Here is a 24,402-nt window from a genome sequence, read left to right as displayed (position 1 = left end):
GACATACATTGTATGACTTTAACAATATTGCCTGATGTTGCTCTATTTCTTCAACGAAATTAGTTTCAAACAGTCACAGCTGAGCCACTGCGCATCTCCAAGCAGTGTGTCGTTTATGAATGAACCTGCGTTTTTAAATGAATCTAGTGAGACAATGATTTAATTACCCATTCATAAAGACACTGGCTGCATCCGAAACCGCCTACTTCTCTACTATATAGTAGGGGGAAAGCAGTAGGCGAGCAAAGAAGTATGTCCGAAACCTCAGTATTCATAAAAGAGTAGTCGAGAAGTTCCCGGATGTCCTACTGCTTCAGCCCAGATTCTTGAGTGCTAATTGATGGATACTTTTCAATCCCAGAAGCCCACGGGTGATCAATATGTCATTATCGAACGTGATGGAGAACAGCGACGAGGCTGTTTACAAATGTAAGTATTACAAACCAAAAACACGGTTTCCTGTGTTAAAATCACATTTGTTGAGCTACTGTAGAGTAAACTGTTGATTTGCTTAAGGTGTAAAGACGCTAGACAGTAATGTTACAGTATTTTTGTGATTTTGCTGTAAAAACATGTCTTATTATGTATAGCGAACAGGGGAGCTCCAGTAAAAACATGCACGTCTCCAGAGTGCATTTACATAAACCATATACATCTTAAAGACGATTACTAAATGTCTATTTAATATGAGACAGGAAAATGTACAGATGAGCACATCACAACATGAACACACATCTGAGTGAGTGATGTGTGTGTTATTATGTAGAATACACTGTTGTCAACACTGCTTTAGATGAATGTAATGTAAATGTACAAATCTACATGGAGTAACTAAACATAACTTATCTATTTTATTTGTCCATTAGTATTGTAGATAAACTGAGGAACATTTGTGTTGAATAAAAAGTGAGTTAACGCATCAGCAACTACCTCAACATGTAAATGTAGTATTGAGCAGATAAATCACAGAGCTGACTGAATCTTGTCTGGATGTTACAGGACAGATGAGACACACGTGTGTTTATCCGCTGAAGAGTGACTGATGGAGGAATGCTGCCATCAAAGGCTTTGAGTGAGTACACTATAGAAATGAATAAAACATCTTTTAAATCTTAAGGTGTAGTTTATTTTAATTATTGTCATTTTAAACAGCTGTTACAGCGCTTTTCTGATTCTTGATTGCTGTAGAGCTTTTGTGGTGGAGCAGGTGACAGCGGCATTTGTGGGGGGAAAAAGGAAAACCTGAAACAATAATATAAAGTAAGAAATAATTTTGTTACTTCTAATACAGAAATCAAATGACATTATGCTGTTAAAATGACTGCTTGTGTATTATATTTGTGCGTTTTTGCAGGAGCTGAAATGTCTACGGACGGGTTTGTTGGGTTGGGGGGAACACGCGCACACATGTATGAAATATATGTAAGCATTTATATTATAGTAGTACCTTGAAGAAATAAACTAAGAAATAAGCAGCTTTATTGAGCGTTTTTGCCAAGGCACAAAAAAGCATTTACATTTAAATTTTTAAATTTTAATTTATTCATTTTTTTTACATTTACAATTATGCATTTGGCAGACACTTTTATCTGAAGTGACTTACAATGCTCTTATTACAGGGACCCCAATCCCCCTGCAGCAGCTCGGAGTAAAGACACCGGTGGTGACGACTGCGTTGATCGAACCAGCAACCTTCTGCTGACCAATTCATTACACCACAAAAGTAATGAAGCTATATAAAAAATTAGCATGTAATTGTAAACATATGAAATGAAATTTGTCAAGAAATGGAATACTGACAACATGATATGTAAAATGTTTTGCTCTGTGTAAATGTGTTACAGGTAATTGTTCTCATAGAGAGCAGGCACACAGATGTTTGGAGCACACACAGCAGCAGCCAGATTGTCCCGCACGCGTTCTTCTGCTCTTGTTCAAGATTGTGTGGTACGGGGAGCCTCATCCTCTCTGTGCTCTCAGACAATGATAGCCTTGATGTCCCTCTCTCATCCATGATCAGATTCAGTGTGACTGCAGCAGTGAGGGGGGTGATGGACAGCAGAGACAGGTGAAGGTGGACGCGGTGGTCAGCTGCTTCATCAGAATAAAGCTGTAGAACTGGCACAGCTGTGTTGAGATGGCAGTAGGATGTGGGCTCACCGTCTGTAAATACATGATTGTTAGAACAATATGTTTGGATAAAGCTTTGTTTCATGTGTTGTTGACTTGTATTTATTTATTGTCATGGTTACTTTTATTTACATTTTAATCATTTATTCATGTTCCCTGTTGTCAGTAAATAAAATATAATTGTTTCATTAACACATGCATTAATTCATTACTTGTCTGAAAATTGAGATGTATTCACTTTGGCTGCATTTGTCTAGTGTGTAGTCATGCATAGCTATGGCATATGAAAAAGCAAATTACATTTTGCTTGTTTTACTAAAAAAAATAATTATTGGTCAGCATTTATCATTATTATTGTTCATAAGTGTTGGGCTACCACTGCTTTCTGAGGTAATCTTAATTTTTAAGTAGTAATACTCACATTTTTCGAGTGTAAAATCAACAATCTTCTCCAGAGATGAGATCTTCTGAGCTGATCGACGTATCGTTTGTGCAGATATTACAAACATTGCAAACATGGAGGAAAACGTACTAGGTAGGGTTGTGGATTTATAGATGCTATGAGGTGTTTGTGCGCCTGTCGCTCTTATTTTCCTTTTATTATTATTACTGAAGAACATACAAGCTCAGGGAAATATGGTAGTATCTGTAACAATAAACAATCATAATGACCAAAAAGAAAAGAAAACATAATTATAATGGGTTTGCATACATCATAGTATGATATTATACACAGGGAAAAAAAGATTGAATATATTTGAATAATCATAAAATTAATATAATCATATAATGCATTAAAATTGCATATGTTTTTGTTATTTATAAGCCTCAGGGATGAAACGAGAGAGATATTCAACCAGAAAAAGAGGACAAGGAGATTTAAGCCAGTTTTACGTGAACAATTTTGCACATGAAATTAAGAAATTAATAACATATTCAAGAGATAATGATTTATAATTTAGTTTTAATAAAAAAGTATATCTTTAAGGATTAAACTGTGGGTTAGGCTATATTAGTAGTTAAAAATATAAAAACTTAAATCAACCCCAAATTTATTGGTTATAGCCTACTACAATCATAAGGGCAGCTGTTTCTTTAACGACCAAAAATGAGCAAATTTCATCAACATCAAAATGTACAGATAGATGAATTAAGCCTGTAGCTCATATCTTTTAAGTTTGTGTTTGCGTTTGTTATAACGTCATAAATCGCATGATAACGTAAACATGGTGGACCGCATTCATACTCAAGGAGATTTGGCTGTAGAGTACATACTCTTTTAGCGCTCCTTAAGTAAGTATTTCTTGAAATTAAGTACCTACTCACTGAGTAGGCGGTTTTGGATGCAGCCACTTGCTTTGTTCCTGAATGAATCAGCCATTCAAAGGAATCAACTGAATGAATGATTCAGTGATAAAATCAGTGACTTACCGCCACCTGCTGGCAGTTTTATTTTTATGTTTAAAGTGTCATTTCACTTATTTAAATCATTTCAATCAAACAATAGTTCTGTATTCAAAATTTTATATTTAATTTTGTTAATACTAATTTATTTTGATTGGTAACTTATTCTTCTCATTCTACCTGTTCTTATTCTATTTTTTTTTTTTTTTTTAATTTTGGAAAAGCTTATAAATATAGATTTTTGAATTTGACATAATGACATTAGAAAAAAATGCCCCTGAAAATCACTTTAAGGAGTCAAATATTACCTTGTAATCGGAAGGCTTTTTTGTTATTGATCAGAATGTGCTCCTGAATTTTTGACAGTGCTCTTAAATATTTTAAATGGGGGGGTTGAGAGATTTTCTCATCACTCTCATCACCTTTTCTGACCCATTTCAGGCTCTACTAATGAACTGATGAGTTGAATCGGGTGTGTTATATGAGGGCGACAGTGCTGCTCAGGGACAGTTTTGAAAACCATTTCAGAGACATGTTCTTAATGTAACTCATAAACAGTAACACCGCTGCCTAGACGCAGAGTACGCAGTTTGCGTAGGGCACCAACTCCCAGGGGGCCACCATCCCAGTTGCTCAAAAAAAAAAAAACACGTGATGCACCATTCCTGCATCCGGGCCCGCTCACACCTCATGTTTGCGGCTGAATGTAAATGATCATAATCATGCCCTATGCCCGTGAAAAGACATCAGAAATCCGGCGCCAAGAAAAAAATAAAGAATAAAGATGAAAACGAAGCCGTGCGTAATTTCAGGTAAGCTACATTCATAATGAAACTTTGTGAAACTTTTTTGGGTGTTGAGGTTAATAACGTGTTTTAATGTTGGTAATAATTTCACCACCACCAACGCATCTAATATTCTCTCCGAGTTTCCATGTTCACTTATACGAAAGCCGTGGTTTAACAGGAATAAAAAAATTTTAAAAATTAAAAATATGGTTGTTGTATCCATGGTATCCAAGGTAAATTAACCTTGGTTTTGTTACTTCAAATAATAATATACAAAGAAGTATTAAGATAATATAGTTTTGTGGTTATAAAAACAAGCCTAAGCCAACAACAGTCTTTAAAATTACTTGTGCATTATATAAAAATGCATAAGTCATTTTAAAGACTGTTGTTGGCTTAGGTTTGTTTTTACTGAAAAAAAAAAAAAAAACAATAGAACCATCACAGAAAATTCTAATACCATCACAAATGAATCACAAATACCATCACAAACATTACAAACCATCAACTTTTAACCATTAAAAAATTGTTTTCTGTAGTGTGTTTTGGGACATAGGCTATTCAATTAGGATTTATTGGTTTTAACAAGCCACCAATAGAAGGTGACCAATTACCAGTAGAAACCAACAGGGTCCATTACAGTTTCCATCAAAACCAATACAACTCCCATTATAACCAGTAAAACCATTATAAGAACCATTATTAATAATTGAGCACCAATAATAATTCATCAGCAAATCAGCATATTAGAATTATTTTTTGAAGGACCAAACTTTGGCCAGTACTGCATATACTGTTTTCTAGCCTAATACTATTTTTCTAGTAAGCTTTTTGCTAAGCTAAAGGCACAGATTATTCAACCTGACATTGTGGTGTGCAACTGATTAACAGACCTTTTCTTAAAACTTGTCTTTTCCGAAGTGAAAAGTGCATCAGTAACCTGAGAAATGTTTAAATTCTGCTATGAAACAACATGTAAGCGATGGCAGCGATTTCTTCGACTTCAAAGGCCAATGCAATTGCAGTCAGCCATTAGGAGCTCAGGAACGGAGCGGGAACAAAAGCTTTCATTTGTGACTTGAACACACACAAAAACACTCCCCCAGTTTTTGTGAAATGCAATGTAACATTACTGCAACAATTGCTGCAGTTGGCAGATGGTTAGTGGTAGTACAACAACAACAACATCAACAAGCCCGTTTGGAAGAACAGCACCCCCGTATTTGGCTCGGATGACTAATCTGGAAACTTTTTCTCGGGTCAGGTACTCTTCAGATGAACTGAGATGTCAAATTAGCCCTACTGTTAAAATTTCAGAACCATCTTCGCCTCATGCGTCTCCAGATGCCCTTGGAAAAATTCATCATAGCGGTGCAGAACAGATAAGGCTGCTGAGCTATAATCATGGCAGTTGATCAAGTCTCTGAGGAGGCAGAGATGGGTTCACTCAAAAGCTCTTTTGTTTTTGATCAACATCTTGTCTCATATATCTGAAGCACGGTGTAAGCATGCAATGCACTGCTGATGCAACAACCGCGCAACAGGAAGCCTATTGAGATCCCATTGTCAGAGTTAAGCCATTGGTGTATTTATCCGGATTATCTCACAAACGCTCATGGGAGTTTAAACTACTCTGTAAATGAGTGAAACGTGAAATTACTGTGTAATTAGTGGGTCTTTCAACTGATTAACTATGAATATTGTGTGCACAATTAAAAGGTCATCTAAGCACTGATAGCAAACATCATTATTTACACTCTAATCTTTATTCAGAGTCGGACTTGCATTGAAATGCAATGAATCTTGCCCAGCTTTACATTTTAACCTTATTTTTGTCCATTAAAAGAGTTTTATTTTATTTTATTTATTTTTTTTTACCACGACACAGTCCTTGTCTTAAAGATAATATTTTGAGTTAATAAGAGATACTGGATGTTTGGGAGGCATTTCTGACAATTCAGAAAATGTTCATGAAAATAGAAAAGAGGTACATTATTGTTTTTTTGTTTTGTTTTGTTTTGTTTTTTCCCTTTCCAATTAAAATATACAAGTGTTCATTTAAAATGTAAACATATTCCTCAAAAAGCTTTTACTACTAATTTATTATTGCATAATTTTTTTTGTATCATCCTAAAAATTAATATAAACAAATATATATTAGGAATAATAATAATAATAATACATTTATGAATTATTTTATTAATGTAATTAGGAATACTACTTATTTTCACATTAACACAAATTGAAACTAAGAAATATGTAAACAATTATATTAATGTAGATATGTAAACAAATCATTCTGTAATATCTTTCAATAATATTGTTGAGAATCTACATGCAAAATAGCTATACTAATAACTGAGTTTATAATTATTTATAACTATATTAATAACTGGTGCTTTCTTATATATTAGACAGACATGATTTTTGAGGCAATAACCTAACACATCTTGGCCATCACCACAATGGAGTGCTTCTTTTCAATTAGTATATTGTATAAATGGACTAAATGTATAAATGGACTAAATGGACTGATCATGCCTATTTTAGTCCTCATGAGTGGAAACAATTCAACTTCAACAATAAAACCAAAAGAAAGTTCTATGAGTGTGCAGCACAGAATAACACAATTGTATTTAAATTCAAAATCCAACAATCTGCAAAATGCTGGAAGAACTGTCAGCTTTATGAAAATAATATGCAAATGGCATCAGTCTATTTCCATACACCATAACACTTTGTTCTAACACAACAATACGTTTTGCTCGCAGATATATATTTGGGAATTAAATAAATAAAGCAGGCTAGCTGTTAAATAAAATTTGCACAACGTTCTGGAGGATTTGGTTTTTTACTATTTTAGTCTGATCTATGTATAGACTGATAAAAGACAGCTGTTGACATATGAGATTGAATGAAAGCTTTCTGAGATAGAGGTGAACAGGAACGTTTGATTTCCATCTGCTGAAATGACTTATCATAAGTACATTTCTGAATGGGTTTGCCAATCAAACACGTGAAAATTTATTGCATTTGGCTGTGTTTTATATCTGGGTTCTCCAGGGGCATCGATAGTGGGGAGGAAAGGGTGACAGAGTGCATAGGGCCCAGAGGTTGACAGGGGCCCATTATGGTGTTCTCTGTGGGCCCAGAGGCCATGTGTTTTATAAAGATTTTCTTTCTTTTTTTTTTTTTTCTTTATAAGCTGTGCTTTTTAAATTAGAAGTCATTAAGCTTCAATGTTATACTTTATTTAATGTCAAATTTTGTGAGACAGGTTAATATTTTATCATATTTTAGTCATATTAATAATTTTAGTACAGTATAAAGTTATTATCAAGTATTATGTTTTTACTACAAAGAAGGAATATAATTTTCATGTTATCAAATAATTATTTACTTTTTTTAATAAACTGCTCTTTTAAGATTAGAAGTTATTAAAGCAGACCTTTTATGCCTCTTTTTACAAGATGTAAAATAAGTCTCTGATGTCCCCAGAGTGTGTGTGTGTGAAGTTTTATCTCAAAATACCCCACAGATCATTTTTTACAGCTTGTTTAAGTTGCTACTTTTAGGGTATAAGCAAAAAATGCAGTTTTTGTCTTTGTCCCTTTAAATGCAAATGAGCTGGTGCTCCCGGGCCCCCTTTTCAGAAGAGGGCGGAGCTTCAATAGCTAATGCTCCCCCTGGCACACTGGCAACACACAGCAATCTCACGCACTGAAACTGTCAGAAACTCTCAAGCGATCGACTCGTTGCTTTCATATGCCTTTTTTTTTTTAACGACCACATTCCTATTTACAGTCGTTCTGGTAGCATGTGAAGGCAGCATCAGTGAAAACAGGCAGAGACGATTGTAGCTTTAGCAACATTAGCCTTACAGAATGCCAAGAAGCTCTTTCAGAAAGGCAATTTGAAAACAAAATATGAAGCACTTTGTCTGGATCTGACATTTGCGCACGAAGCGTTGGTATTGATCATTTTGGTACATTTCCTTCGAAAATTAAACTTAACCACAGTGTCCTTAGCGGCTCAGGTGGAGAGAGTCTATGGAGCTCCTATGTTCATTGGTGCATCCCAAAACACAACACTTGTATTGCCTCTTTGGCGCTGACATTGTTTATCTCCAGTAATGGCGGACTGCTGCTTCTCACTCAGGCCTCTGTCTATGCTAATAGAGCAGAGAGAGTCACAAATGGGCAGGACTTTTCCCCTATGGTGACGTGTACCTAGGGAGAAATCTGGAATCATTTGTTCTGAGAGACTTTTTATGATTTATTGTGATTATAAATAAACGAGTTGGGTGGATTTTTAGCATTACTGGCTGTTTTCACACACTGCAGCTACACAACTGTTCAAACACCTTATAAAAGTGATTTTTGCATAATAGGTCCCCTTTAATTTCAATGTAATACTTCATCATTTGTATCAAAATGTGGGACACAGGTAAATGTTACATTTCAGTAATATTAAAATTAATAACTTTAGTAAAGTATCAAGTTTAAAGTTATTTTAAGAAAATAAAAAAGAATGAATATAAATTTAATAGATTATGTTTATTTGAAATTATGACGTATAAATGATGAATCAAAAAAAGTTGGGACGTTTTGTAAAATGGAATAAAATCAAGAATCTGTGATTTGCTCTTTATTAAACTGACAAAGTACAAAGAAAACATTTCCAATGTTTTCACTGACCAATTAATGGTAATGGTAAATGTAAACAAATTTTGAATTTGATGGCTGCAACATACTCCAAAAAAGTTGGCACAGAGGCATGTTTAACACTCTGCCACATCAACTGTCCTTTTAATTACAATGTTTCATCATTTGGGAATTGAGGATACTAATTGTTAAAGTTTTGAGAGCAAAATTTTGTCCAAGCTCAATTGATACAAGGCTTCAGCTGATCAACAGGCCATGGTTATCATTGTCTGATTCTCCTTTTCATGATGGCCCATACATTTTCAATAGGAGACAGATGTGCTGGCCAGATTTTGACTATCTGAGATGAGCTCTCTTGATTTCATTGCATTTAACAAAACATCCCAATTTTTTTCTGATTCGGGGTTGTATAAAATTATCATTTTCAATTTTGGATTCAGGCAACAAAGTCAAGACCTTTTAAGCGAAACAAGCCAGAATCATAATTTTAAGGGATAAATACATTTATTTATTTTATCAAGATATTTTTTTTTTGTTTAAAAAGAAAAGAAAAAACCTTCAAATTAAGGTATCAACTTTCAAAAAAAAAAAAAAATAATAATATATATATATATATCAACTTTTCAAGTAAAGGCATTTTTTGTTAGATATGAGTTTGCCAAGCATTTCTAACAGTTCTATATATATATATATATATTTTTTTTTTTTTTTTTTTTTTTTTTAAATATCTATTTGTACAAATGGGACACAAAGTGTATTTTATTCATGGTTAACTTTGACTACCATTCACAAACATTCATGTGAAGAATAAAAAGAAACAAAGTACAGAATGGGAAGCATAGATAATGAAAGAAAGTCTCATTAAAATGTAGGGGATATATAAAATGTCACTATGAGCAGGGTGATTTGATGTGCTGTGTGTGTGGTGAAATACAGCCCACATGCTGATTGTGTGGCTGGAACGTAACATTGTTCATCACGCCAATCTATTGTGCCTGTGACAGCTGTAGGGCCGACTGCCATTGCACACATGATGCAGATGATACATATTTTTTCTTTGTGCGATGCTCAAACAGCCTGCTCATAATGAAATGGTTATATTTCCAGCGGCGTGCAGCAGAGCTGTGAGTCATTTGCACATTTGTAGTGGGTGTACGCTTTGGGCAGAATACAAAATGTGAACCATGGGCGACCCTGACTACAAAGTACAGTGAGGAAAAGGTACAACTTATCTGATACCAGAGCAAATGGCCACCACCACAGTCTTACAAATGCCACAGCTGCAATTCAAACACTTTGAGTTCCCGGACAAAACAGCCCAAATCTGAAGCCTTAATTATCAGCCTTTTCAATTTAAAAACAAAACTATAAAAACAGGTAAAAGAATATTCCAGGTTTAATAAAAGTTAAGCATCTTTTACATAAAATTTATTATCATGAGAAAAAAAAAATCAATATTACATTAAAGCACTTTCATTGGTCAAGTCAGTCATTGATATACTTTAAAAAATCAGTACAAATAGGGCCCAACTGTAATGTATTAATATGAAGGACTTTCTTATTAAGTAATTTTAATTGAATATAATTTTTTTACAGGTGTTTTACCTGTATTTTGCACTGCACTCTGTTGTGTGAATTTCTGTAAAAGTAATGATAAACTTAATTTTTATTATTTTAATTATTATTTTTTAAATATGTCTATATTTTAATATTTTAATTATTATTTTTAATTATTTATTAATTTTAATTTTAAATTAATCTTTTTTTATTTATTTTTTTATTATTTTAATTTGAATTAAAGTACAACTAAATGAAAAATGAGAAATGGTTTCTTGGCAATTAGCTAAAAAAAAAATAGTTTTAATGATTTTACTTTTAACCCAGGTGGAAGAAAATGTGGCCCATTTTGTTGAATTTAAAATCAGAAATTTCATCTCATTTCATTTCTTCATTCATTCATATCAACTTTATGCCACAAATTATTTTGTTTGACCTTAACTTGTACTAAACCCAGACTATTCCTTTAAAAATGAACCTAATATTTTGTATTGTGTATTTAATTAGAATATTATTGCAACATGCAAATCCCACAGTTGTAAGCCGAGTCTCCTGTATTTGTCTGATGCCTGTAGAGTGTCACTTATCAGGCTCTATTTCATTTAAGATGTAGGCAGTAGACAGCAAACTCATTGAGTTTCAGAACAGAGCCCAAACCAAGCCTTACTTTGAGAACACCTGCATAGCGCATTCTTCGCACACAACTGAGATTTTATAACACATCCACCTGGTGGAAAGCTTTGAGAGACTGTCAAATTCAGTTTCATCATCTTGTCCTCAGGGATGGGAGATGAGACCTTCAGACATTGATACTGATACACTGAAGCCTGCAAAGCAGACACAATCTCATTCTTGCCTTTAGCTACCACGCATATTGTTCACAGAATCAATAGTAATAACGGGAAACCATGGCCTTGTTTCGAGAAGGGCAGTCGACCTGAAGACACACGCTATGTAAAAGTCAGACCTTACTCAAGAGACTTTCTCAGATTGAAGGCTGCAAAGCATGTGGATCAAGGCTTAATACATAACATTCCAAAGAAAGTGTCAATCAACAGTTTTTTTAGACTCTTGAGCTAATAATAAATCAGCCTGAGCACAGACACAAGATATCATATGTAGATTAATGGATTCATATTATAGGTTTGAGTGGAGCTTTATCTGCTAAAGGACTTCAGGTGACAATTCAGCTGATGGAGCCCTGAAGCTCGTTAGCGGCAGCAGTAAATTCATCATCTTAACTATGTCTTTGAAGCAGAGATGGGCAAAATTAATAATTAAGTGTGAATTGGCCACAACTTAAAGGATTTTGAATTGGACAGGATGAGGAATTTAGGGAATTTAGCGAATTGCAGAAGAAATTCAACAAACATTTAGTAACAAAACATAATTATCTAAATATTTTTGTCAATTATTTTGTAAAAGTATGCCCTGAAATAGGGGAAACTGTGGCTAGTTGTCACACCTTTTAATTGATCAATAATTTATCAGTGTATATTTATTCATCATTAATTTATTCAGTAATTTTATGTATAAACCTTTAAATCTTGAGCAAATAAAAATACTGTAATTAATAAATTGTATAAAAGTATATAATTTAAAACAAGCTACCTTGACAATTATGAGAACACAGACGTTTAAATATATACCTCAAGTATATTACTTTATCATAAATAAAATAATTATGTATTATATGAAATTTATTATGTTGAAGGTTGAAATTATAAGGTTGAAGTCTGAAGAGCATTTTAATAATGTAAATAAAGAACCTTTTATGCATTGAAAAGTTTTCATTGATGTTAAAAGTTCTTCATAGAACCATAAATGCCAATAAAGAGCCTTTATAAGTTAGTTCTTAAGTTCTTTGAATCACATTCCATTTTAGTTCAATTATGAATGCACACAAAACATCTTTGAAAAGGGTCGAGACTAAGATATTGCAGTGGTCCTCAGAGCTTTCACAATTTCTTTGCCAATGGCAAGATTTATCTGTCAAAGATGGACAGAAAGCAGATGATAAGGTGATATGCTGGACGTGAGTGCAGAGTTTAGTTGTGTAATGTATTATTACAGGCCCATGGTGGAAGAGGAAAGCCCTGCTGTGGTTATTGATGAGGATCCTGTTGTGTTATTGAGTGCTAATCCAAGGACTACTCTACGTTTGAAGACGAGAAGGACAGAAGAGGAACAGGACTACAGTAGGTGTCAATCAAAGCTCAGTTTTTTCCCTCTGCTGTCAGGATTATCAATGTTCTCTCTCAGACAAACACTGTAATTTCTAAGAATATTCTAAAGCACAGATAAATAACCAGGTAATCCTTTAGAATATGACATTTAATAAACCTATAGATCACATTTTTCCATCTCAGCCAGGTACAAAGCCTTAGAACTTTTGCTATATTCAGCACATTGATTAAAGCGCTTGTTGCACAACTTTCTGATCACCCTTGTGAATTAAAGCCTGTGGGAAAAGCAGGATAGACTAGCTGTTAATTGACTAGTTTTTCAAACTCCATTGAGGTTTGCACTAATTGGTCTCAATTGGGCTGCCAGCTGAAGCCTGGCGGTGCCTGATTTGTAGTTTGAGTCATCATTCATTATTAAAGCGGGTCAGAAACTTCACCACATCACCAAGTTCATCGATAAAAATAGGATTTCCAACTGGGATTCCATATAGCAGAGCCTGAAAGGTCACCGAATTGATTGGCTTTAATATACATAAGATCCAGTTTTTCATTTCAGTCTGCTAGCATTGCGACAAAAACTATTTAGTTGACAGTGCTGATCGGCAGTGCGGTGAGCGTCACTCTCGACTGCGTGGAATGTTTGTCTTGTGGAGCAGTGATACTCAAGATCAGGCCTTGAACTTTACAGACAATCTCCAGCAGTTGAGCTGAAAATAGACTGCAACAGAGAGTGCCACACATAAAAAATGGCTTATTGATTTTTGATCGGCACACAATGACATTCAGCTCATCTGTGGAAATTTTAAATGCAATTTATTTGGAAATGTCACGCTTTTTTTCCATTCAAGGAAATCAAATCTTCCTGCATATGAAAGGATGAGTCTGAATGTGTTAGCATGGTTAAAAAAAAAAAATGAAATCATCAGTTACGCTCGTGAAAATAAAAACTTACAATGAGGCCATGCAGCTGAAAGAAAAAAAATAAAATAAAAATATGTTAATGCATGCCGTTTAATGTATATTTAATTCACAACCCCTCTATGGAGCCAATCAATGAAATATAATGAATGCATTTATGGCATTTGAACAAAGTGCCACAAAAATTTTATAACAAACTATGACCTTGTCGTGCATCCGGAAATTAAACCCCTCTGTAATCTTTCTAGAGGCTGCAGCACATTTTCCAGACATGTGCACACAAATCTCTCTCAGGATAGCTTCAGACATTACGGACCGTGGGGAAATCGGTACACAGCACTCTGTCGTATTATGTGTCAGTATAGCACTTGCTTGGATGTCCCAAAAGGGCAACTACTCTGACAGGACTCAATGCATTTGAAGTTGCTATGAAATCCCAGACTGAATTAGAACTCTTTATTCCTAGCAGCGTTCCTGGTGAAAAATCACCTCAACAGCGAGGCAAGACCTGGTCATCGACTGGTCTGTCACCCTCATTGACAGAGACAGACTGGGACATGTGAGCAATGCAGTGGTCTTATAAAGCTTTTCCTTTCCAACATGAAGGCCATTCCGACCTGTCATGGTTATTTGCATTTATATGCATCTTCAGGTAAAATAAAAGCCACAACATAATTTATGGACTTCTCAGGAAGCCCAATTCCACTGGTGATAACTAAGATTCATGCATTTTTAGGATCACAACTGGCTGTCTCAAGTCAGTCGTGAACAACCTCCTTTCAAAAGCATCATAAGTTCCCATGATGATGAAGCACTAGTGGTTTGCAGTCAAATTTATGGAAAACAGCTTTGTCCTTCCTCTTAGTGACGCAAGTACATGGAAAACAGCAAAATGGTTTACAGAACAAGATAAGGTTTCTCTTAAGAGAACTGCTTTAAGATAACTCACTAGTAACAAATCTTTATAAAACACATGAAATCCAATCAGAATCCATCCAACTTTAAAAGTATTATAATAAACAATATTACTGTGTTGGTGTGAATGTAGTTATTGTTCAGGGTGCGAGTAGGCCTCAAGTCAAAGTTCAACTTTTACACATATAGAAATGAAGAGCACCTGTGAGAAATGAGAAATATTATTAAAATTATGTACAATACAGGGTTCACCATTTATAGTGGTTTCGCTGTTCCAGGTGCTTTACAAAGCATGAACGGAAATGTCACACATTAACTAACTAATACACACATACACATTCACACCAAATCATCTGGATCAAACGGGTCAAATATTTTTTGTTAGTATGATTTAAGGCGAACAAGCAAATTTGATTATACAGTTGTCAGATTTTACTGCTGATCTGAAATATGTTATTGAAATGATATGTGAAATATAATTAAAGGTACATTTACACAACAATGCTGTATTAGAAAACAGAAAAGCTTTGTGTAGACAGCAGCGTTGACAACACAATCCCCATTCACACAGATCCATGAAAACTACTAAAAATGAAATTCACATTTTTATAGTAATAGCACCGTATCACATATAATAGCACCGTTTCGAAAAAACTTGCACTTTAAAACCCGTTTTCTAAAGTTTGTGTTTTCAGGCTTCTTAAATGCAGTTGTTGTGTAAATAATGGCCAAAAAAAGTTTTCCACTTTTAGTTTAAATAAGGAGTTTTTGTTTTTTCTCTATCATTGCCCATTTCCCATACACAGAAGATCCAAGATATCCACCATGCAAACTGACTTCTTAAGAGGCTTTAGCTATACTCAACTTACGAAGTTTGCTTATGACACCAAGGGTCACCAGACTCGGTTCTGGAGGGCAGGTGTCCTGCAAAGTTTGGCTCCAACCCTAACCAGCTAATCAAACTCTTATTTGGCATAATAGAAACTTCCAGGCAGGTGTGTTGACGCAAGTTGGAGCTAAACTCTGTAGGACACTGGCCCTCCACAACCAAGTTTAGAGATCCCTATCTTATGATGTTTTGGATTAAAAAAAGTGATAATTCTTGCATTCTCGTTTTCAATCTTTGTCACAAACACAGCATTTGGATCCATTACATCTTTCAGAAACTAAATGTTGGATGGTCTTACTCAACAGCATCAAGTTCACTATCAATATTCTGCTGCAAAGTTTTTTACATACGTAACATTTTTATTTTCTTTTTGAGTTGGCATCACTCGGGAAAGGGGTTGATGGAATTTCAAATTAAATAAGAGCATCCTATCGAACACTTTTGGCCTTGATAAACCTTTTTTTACTCCCTTGGCCAGATGAGAGGTAAGGTGTAAACACTGTTTTGATGATCCATCTTATTTTTTTTGACTGATGTCGGAACTTGTGTTCGTACTTTGCAAATTTGAATGAAACATTCCAAAAGTAAGAGTCAAGCACATACTATATACATCAAACAAATACTGACGTTCAATTTGTGCAGTGCGTTTGTTGCTGTCTAATGTCTCTCTGGCAAAATTTATTCTTGAAGGAGGGGATTTTGAGCCGCAGACTTACCACTGGCTTGTTTTCCTCATCTATATTTGATGAGGGAGGTGATTGTGGCAAGGGTTGAGTCATGGAGCAAAAGCCTTGGGGAGCACAGATTGAGTCAAAGCCAATGCTGTGCTGGTGTCTACAAAAATATGATTCAATAATGAGGAGAATCAGTTTTATAAGTGGTTTTGGACGCAGAGTTTTCAGTTTTTGGGGTCTTGTTCAAACTCTATTATTAATATACAAGGATGCAGACAGCATCAGTTGCTTTACTAAATGCTTAATTGCCTGATTTAACAGATGATATTATTCAACAATATCAAGTTCTCTCTGGGAAATGAACTTTATAATAAAAAAACCCTCACAGAATGCTGAGAATATGATTGATGCCGTGGTAACCTACAATTGTTAACTCAAAGAGCTATTTCTATCTGATTCCACCCATAAATTTATTTTGTTGGTATAAACTGATGTATATAGCGATGTTAATATTTTTCCTATAATAAAACCAGTTAATTTAGATGTTGCCCTTTCTAGGTTACCATTTTTTCCCCCATAGTGTGTACACTAAACATGACTCAAGCATGCTCTCCAAACTATAAGATCTTCAGCAGGAACGCAATATATGACCATTGGTATAGGCACATCAATCAGTGAAAGAGAACCGCACCAACAATAGGTAGTTAAAAACAAAAAAGTTTTGTGGGGATGTTTGCATGGTGACATGATTTTTGACAAGCCTGTTGTTTCTGCTACAATGCACCGACACAAAATAAGTATCCTCTGCATTATTCAGACTTTTAGACATTGTGGTTGCTCTGAACCAAACCAGTCTACTTAATTATCCCTCAGATTTCTCTCAGGAGATTTCATTAATATACACTTAAAACATCCTCAATAATTGTTGTGTACAAATGCACAGTGACTTTGAACAGTGTGTCCAAACTTTACTTAAACAACTTTGGGAACAGATTATCTTGAGGGAATACTTTTCCACATTATCTTCTGGGAAAGTTGGCAGTGAAAAATTCAGGAAGCGTCTGTTTTATTTACTAAACATAGTAGACAACATCTCTGAAGCCTGCGAAGCTTTTTCTGATAACCACCAGGGAAGCAGTGTGCTTCTGACTGCCTCGAAGGCCATCTAAATACTCTGAACGTGCAAGTTTGCATTATTTATGGCTCTGTTAAAACTCATAGAGTCACAATGGAAATACAAGCACACACTCAGTTGCTCATTTTACAATAGAATACACCTTATACTGGTTCTGCCCAGGGGAAACCCAGATGAGATCGAACATCTCACTGGAGACTTTTGATGAAGTCTTCTGCTTTTCCCTTCCGATTCTTACCAGACCAAAGAAAAAAAAGTAGTCTCACGTGTCTCCCTAGTTTCAGAAGGGATCTCAATGTCTCAAAATGTACTCAGATTTCAAAGTGCATTCATAAAATATTTCAGTTTGAACTCAAATATTTCTCAAATAATTCTTCCAAAAGCAAAATATTTGAACTTGTCTCCACAAAACTCAGAACTTATCTAAGATAAATCAATTAAACAAATGAGAAGTCAATGTCTCTTGAACTCCGAAAGAGTATGTTTCTGAGCAATAAAATGTACCTTTGGGTGAATCATTTATAAAAGAATATAATTGCGCATCTTTCCTACTCTTAAGTCAGAGAGCATGTGATACTTTTGAGAAACGGCATTGCAGCATAGTCACTCCATATTCAAGTGAGGTCCGAATAGCCTGCACACCTTCCCTTGCGATATACTGGAGAGAGATGCGCCAGACGGGCTCCACAGTTTTTGATCCCAAAATTCAATCACCCAGAATCATTACATCTGAGCTGTCAGTTTACTGGCAGCCATATTTGTAGGACGTCACTCTTTTGGCTCCAGAGGCACAGTGAGCAAATTACGAAGCATGGTTATTAAGAGAGGTTCCAACAACCCCCTCTGAGTTCCCATTCCTTATACCTCATGCACGCCTGGACAGGACCCCACGGAAGGATGAATTCTCTTAATTGCTCATTATGTTTTCCATGAGACAAATCTACTTCTGAAATATTAATTCTTCTGGGGAATCTGAGGCTACATTTATTTGCAACACTGTTCATTAAGACTGTATACAGCATTTGGATGTCTCTAAATATATTTTGTTCATTCACGTTGTGAAGGTTTTTGGCTCCACCAAGAGGACATTATGATATCTCTGGTCATCACAGTCCTGGTTTTGCTTTGGGAGAAAGCGCTTATGCTCTTTATGGCAGGGGGCATATATGCACATACTATCTAAAGTTAAAAAGGCCATCTTCCCCAAAGTATCTGTATGAATCTGTTATTCATTGGAATTTTAGAAACGTTTAATCAGAAAAAAAGATTTCAAACCTAAAACAACACATAAAAAAGCTGAAATGTCTTTAAAAAAAAAAAAAACCTAATCATTGCTTTGGTAAACATGCAAGATACTGTGATTACTCTTTTCTGGGTGTACTGTATTACTGGATGAATGTGTTTTATTGTGTTTACTTGCTATCCAACAGCTATAGAAATATGATCGATTTTAGTTTTGAGGATATCATTTACAAAACATTTTAATTTGAGAGGGCTTTTAACTTTGCGCTTGAAAATACCCTAACACACATTCGTCTAATTGGACTTAAATTAAACTATGATATGACCCTTGTGACAACTAGCCTCGGTCAATACACCTAACATGCTGTGTCTGAGAATAAATATAATCAGATGTGTGATAACAGTCTGTTAATACTTTGCCATAATTCTTATGGTCAGAAGTAAGCAACCCTCAATGGTTTAAAAAAAAATCTGACTGTGGTTTGTGATTTTTATTTTATTTTTTTACATTATAAGACTAAAGAAATATATAATGAAAACAAAACGTTGGTCTGTACACATCATGAATATACTTGTGATATGCTAAATTAAATAACAGGAAACTATATTTTCATAAATTAATTTATATATTATTTTAATATTTTTTACTACCATATTTATAGATGTTGTGCACCAAATATCCCCCATGTCCATTTTTTATGATTGCGCTCAGTCATAAATTTAATCTTTTAAATTATTAGGATAACAAATATTGTAATTAAACTAATGTAGAAGTCAGTATTCATAAATCAAAACATATTCTGAGCTAAGCTTGAAATAATTGGTCTAACCATTACATAAGATTTAATCTGAAAATGATTTCTATAACAATACATTTATCATCATAAGATATCAAGTTTTTTTTATACAGTACGGTGTAGAAAATTGTAGCACCATTATCTAATAGTTTCTAAATTAAGATATTTACAAAATATAACACAAATGTGGAAGCTAATTTATATTATATATCAAACAGCAATTCATACATTTTTGCAACTGATACAACCAAAGTATGATTTACAGAAGCATAACCAAATTTGCATTAAGAAAATATGATTCACAAATGCAAAAACTCAATTCATGGACACATAAGAGCATATGCTTTAATTATTATTTAATTTGATTTTATATAGAGTTCTGCAGCTATGATGTCAGAACCCAGAAGACTAATTTGGTTCCTTCGAGATTTTACAATGGGTTTTTTTAATTTATGAGTACAATAAAGTCTGTGGTAAACATAACTTGATGATAATTTGATGTTTTGGACACATCCACTATGTTTATTTTTGAAAACGTATGTTTCTAGAAAGTAATTAGATAAGACAGTTTATGATGTCATTGCGTGCTGTTTATGTTGTAGAACAAAACGTCAAAGTATCGTTAAGTTATGTTTACCACAGGCTTTATTTTACTCATAAATTGAAAACCCCCATTATAAAACCCCATAGGAAAATCTTGAAGGAACCAGTGCCGAATTGGTCTTCCGAGTTTTGACATCATACCTGCACCACTCTATTGACTGTTGATGGCCTGTAAAGAGAATTGGCTGATGTTCCAAAAAGTAGAAAGGTGTTCTTCCTTTGTGTCCAACAGACCAAGGCAGCAAATCCAAAAAAAATCCCCAAAAAACACGGATCCTTGTTTCAATCGCATGTACAACGGTACGTCAACAACAAGGAACAGTGTGGTGGTGGCTGTGAGCGTTAACATCACATCTGCGGAGTGCATCTTAGCCCACCTGATGTTGGTCAAGATTGAGTCGGGCTCGGGCGACAACTTCCTTGGAGTCCTTTCCTCTTACGCACCGCATTGGGTTGCACTGATCTGGAGAAGGACGAGTTCTGAAGCTTTCCACCGATCAATGCAGAACATCAGGCATGTCAAACATGTCAAAGACATAAATGGGTAGTGCTTGAAGAATCCACTGGACATCCTTCACCAGTGGAAGGTGTACTCGCTCGGGTTTGCAATGAATACCATTTGCAATGAAGAGTACAAGCATGCACTGATACAGGTCCGTCCTGCAAATCATAGCAGCTGAAGTTATGGTTGCAATCAGCAAGATGAAAATGGGAAAAAATAACTGGACCAGATGACCTCCCAGCCAAAGTGTGGAAGCTTATGGAGATGCATGGGGCAGATACTCTTGTGATGCTCTTCAATACGATCATGGACTCCAGTAACTTAGGCCATTGACTTAGCTGACAAGCTTCACAATGCTGATATGGAAGAACAAGGATGACGTCACAACTACTCCAAATACCTGCCAATCCTTCTGCTGTGCCACATGGTCAAGATACTTGAGCATATCCTGGACCATATTCAGATTAAATCTTATGTCACGACTCGTCACAATATTGCTCAAACTGTGAGGTCTATGCATAAACAGTACTATAGGAAAATCGGTGCATCATGGCTTCACAAACGAATGAACAGTGAGACACACGCTTGGAAAGGTGGAGCTTAAAGTACCATCTGACCGAGAATGCTGTGTTGTGTAAACAATTATCTGACCGAGAGCGCAAAAAAAAAAAAAAAAAAAAACTGTACAAAATCCACATAAGTCATGACATATCAACCTTTCAATAATACTGTTTCATGTAAACGTGACTAACTGGCCGAAAGCGCTGACATCTGCGTTATGTAATTGCAACTCCAAACACATAAAATACATTATTACTTGAAGCAGAGTAGAGCAGAGATGCCCAGTCCTGTTCCTGGACACCTACCAGAAGAGTTCAGTTCCAGGCTTGATCAAACACACCCTGTCTATAATTATTAAATGGGTCATCGGATGCAAAATTCACTTTACAAGTTGTTTGAACATAAATGTGTGTTGGAAGTGTGTGTACACAATTAATCCTATAATGATAAAAATCCACCCAGTGGTTTCTTTAAAATCCCCTCTCTCAAATCAGGCTGTTCTAAGATTCCTGTCAGAATGACGTAGTTCTGTACAGGCTGCTCCCACGATAGTTGATTGACAAGGCCGTCTTACCTTAGACCCGCACTGAGTGAGCTGAGAGCTGTCCGCCATTCCAGTGAAGGAGAAGACAAGAATGTCTCCGATTAAGCGATTGAGATGTTTTGTTGTTGGATGTAATAACAAATATAGCAGTCGTCGTTAACTCCCGACATCTGAGCCGCTGAAGACGCAGAGGATTAACATTACTTTCGCTTTTGAAGGGAATGCGCCAATCCCGATCTGCCTAAATGCGTTTATGTTCACGCGAATCATTCGTGATCCAGCCTCACCTACAGAAGAAGTGAAAATAAGTGTTTTTTATTAATCTTTGCAAATCGGCTTTCATAATAATGTGTTAGCCAGTTTCATGGCTAAAGTAAACAGTACTGCTCCTCACCCCACAGAAGAGAGGGGCGGGGTCAGCAGAGCTCATTAGCATTTAAAGCAACATGGACTAGAATGGCTTGCTAAAAACAGCTGATTTTGACATGGTAAAAAATGTTTTTTACACTGCCATTGAGAAATTTTAACCAAAGTATGTTATAGACTTTTCATTAAGACCCTAAAGAATCATATCAACTTGTGGAAAATGGGCATCCGGTGACCCCTTTAAGAGCTCCTGAAGATGTAAATTAGTTTGTTCAGTTGTGTTTGATCAGGGTTGGAGCGGTAAATGTTCAGGAACAGGATTGGGAAGGATATTGAGTAAACATATCAAAAACAAAATTAACAACCCCACTAAGCACCAACAACCACGTCATGCAAATGCAATTATACACATTTTCACAAAGAGACACTTGCCTGGAAAGGCAGGAAAACGTTACATTTACTGCCATCGGCTTCAGAAGGAAGAATTGTTATGTTTGTAGCATGTGCTAGTGTGCATGGATAACCAGATCAAATCGGATTCGTTGCTTCACGGCACATCGGAGCACAAACACAAAGTATCCTGCTGAAAAATGAAATTAAAATCCCAGGAGAATGCAGAAAACAGAACTCAATTTCTAAACGCATATATGTAGATTCCCCATGGAGGGAAATAACAATAAATAAGGGGAAAAAACTTAACTTTGCAGTTTTGACAGTGAATTTGGTATTGGAGTTGAAGAGCGACAGTGTGAGCACAAGAGTTATACTTATAACAGATTTGTGAAAATTCTGAAAACGATGTCATAGATATCATAGACCCGCCTGCTTCGGTACTGTTTGTCAAACCACGGCTCTCTGGATCAGCGGAAACTGACAACGCACAGACAGAGCAGGTTACTTTTGGTATGAAACAGTTTCTCAGCTTTCAAATTTTGTAATATTTTAAAAGAAATTAAAACAATGAATACCGTTTTGTGGCTCTTTAATCGCTGTAGCGCCGCAGTTCAAGCGGCACGTGAAGCAATCACCTCTAGTCCTCTTAAAGGTGCGTTTTCACTGTCACGTAGCGAGCATTTTCAATTTATTCCTATGGAAGTTGAGCTTAAACGCTTGCATGGTGCATTATGGGATTGAAAGCGGCGCAGAGAAAGCGTTGACATGCCCCAAATCGTTGCCAGCGGCACTGAGCGCAGATTTGACGCTGTAGTGGAAACCGTTTTCAGAGAATCAGGTGATCAATGACAAATGAAGCCTCACTTTCTTTCCAGTTACTTGAATGCTTCATTAAATAATTTAAAAAATAATTATAGCACCATTTAATTGCATCAAACAACTCTGTGGGTATTATTAAATATTTAGTATTAATTGTTACATTTAATTTATTGTCACACTTTAATATGTGAATTATGTTATCAGAAAACTGAACAGGGTTTTTATTTGTGCGTAATTGATAAAACAACGGAGTTGCACTCGGGTTAATGGCTGCTGTAAATTTAATCTACCACAAGATGGCATTGTTTCTGAAACTCCTGATGCTTCGAATCTTTTCCTGAAACAATCAGAGAAAAGCTTCAAACATTCAAGACACTTCATTTCTCCATCCATACTTCCTCTTTACTAGTTACAGCATGAAATAAACGTGAATGAACATCAAAAGGAGTTTTGTTTCAAACGCTAGAAGACATCAATATACACAATTTTTTAAGTTCAAGTCCACTGTTAATCTACCCTCCTCTCTGGTTCGTCAGACAAAAGTGGCAGATTCAGCATTATGATTGGTCAGATCGCCTGAATTAATGAATTAATATATATGCTGTCAAATGATTAATTGCAATTAATGGCATCCAAAATAAGTTTTTTTTTTTGTTTTGTTTACATAATACATGTGTGTGTACAGTGTATTTTAATAGACACACATGCATGTATATATTTGAGAAAATTTTGTTTATATATTGAATTTAATTATATATAATATAAATTATATGAATATAAATATACACATGCAAATATTTTCTAAATATATACTGTATGTGTGTGTATAAAAATATACACAGTACACACACATATATTATGTAAACAAAAAAACTTTATTTTGGATGCGATTAATCGAGATTAATCATTTGACAGCACTCGCCATTAATAAAGCCTGTATTTTTTTTAATTGTACATGTCCTAAAACTGTTGTAAACAAAACAGGGAATGATATTAGGCTCTAAAATGCTGGGTGGATCTCAGAGTATAGTAAGCTAGTTCAGTTCAAGTACAGTAGTAGGCTTGCAAAGACATAATATGGCATGACATGTCAAAAGACATCTCGATCCCTGTGCGATAACATATTCAACTTCACATCAGTCACTCATGAATATTTAAATGACACATGGATCCACTAAGCCAGGTGCAGGTGACAAGCGGTTCAGCACTGTTCGATCATACATGTGACATTAAACAAAACCCAATGATGAATCTGTCTGTCTCTGTGTGTGTGTGTACTTGTTTTTCTATTCAGGTGGGGACTTAAACCTGAATA

The 24,402-nt window shown here is 35.3% G+C and overlaps 1 long non-coding RNA gene across 2 annotated transcripts; it reads left to right on the top strand.

Moving 5' to 3' along the window:
• The first annotated feature begins 338 nt into the window (after window positions 1-338).
• On the top strand, window positions 339-2,281 carry LOC131551320 (uncharacterized). 2 transcript variants are annotated; one of them, XR_009273726.1, is made up of 6 exons: window positions 339-429; window positions 1,000-1,072; window positions 1,189-1,260; window positions 1,355-1,376; window positions 1,620-1,723; window positions 1,845-2,281. It is a non-coding gene; the product is annotated as an uncharacterized LOC131551320 (long non-coding RNA). The 2 variants fall into 2 exon arrangements; XR_009273727.1 differs by lacking the exon at window positions 1,355-1,376.
• Window positions 2,282-24,402: the final 22,121 nt, after the last annotated feature.

Source organism: Onychostoma macrolepis, chromosome 12 (assembly GCF_012432095.1).
Source record: "Onychostoma macrolepis isolate SWU-2019 chromosome 12, ASM1243209v1, whole genome shotgun sequence".
NCBI lineage: Eukaryota > Metazoa > Chordata > Actinopteri > Cypriniformes > Cyprinidae > Onychostoma > Onychostoma macrolepis.
Note: the sequence above shows the minus strand (reverse complement) of the source record. Positions and strands in the feature narration are given on the sequence as shown.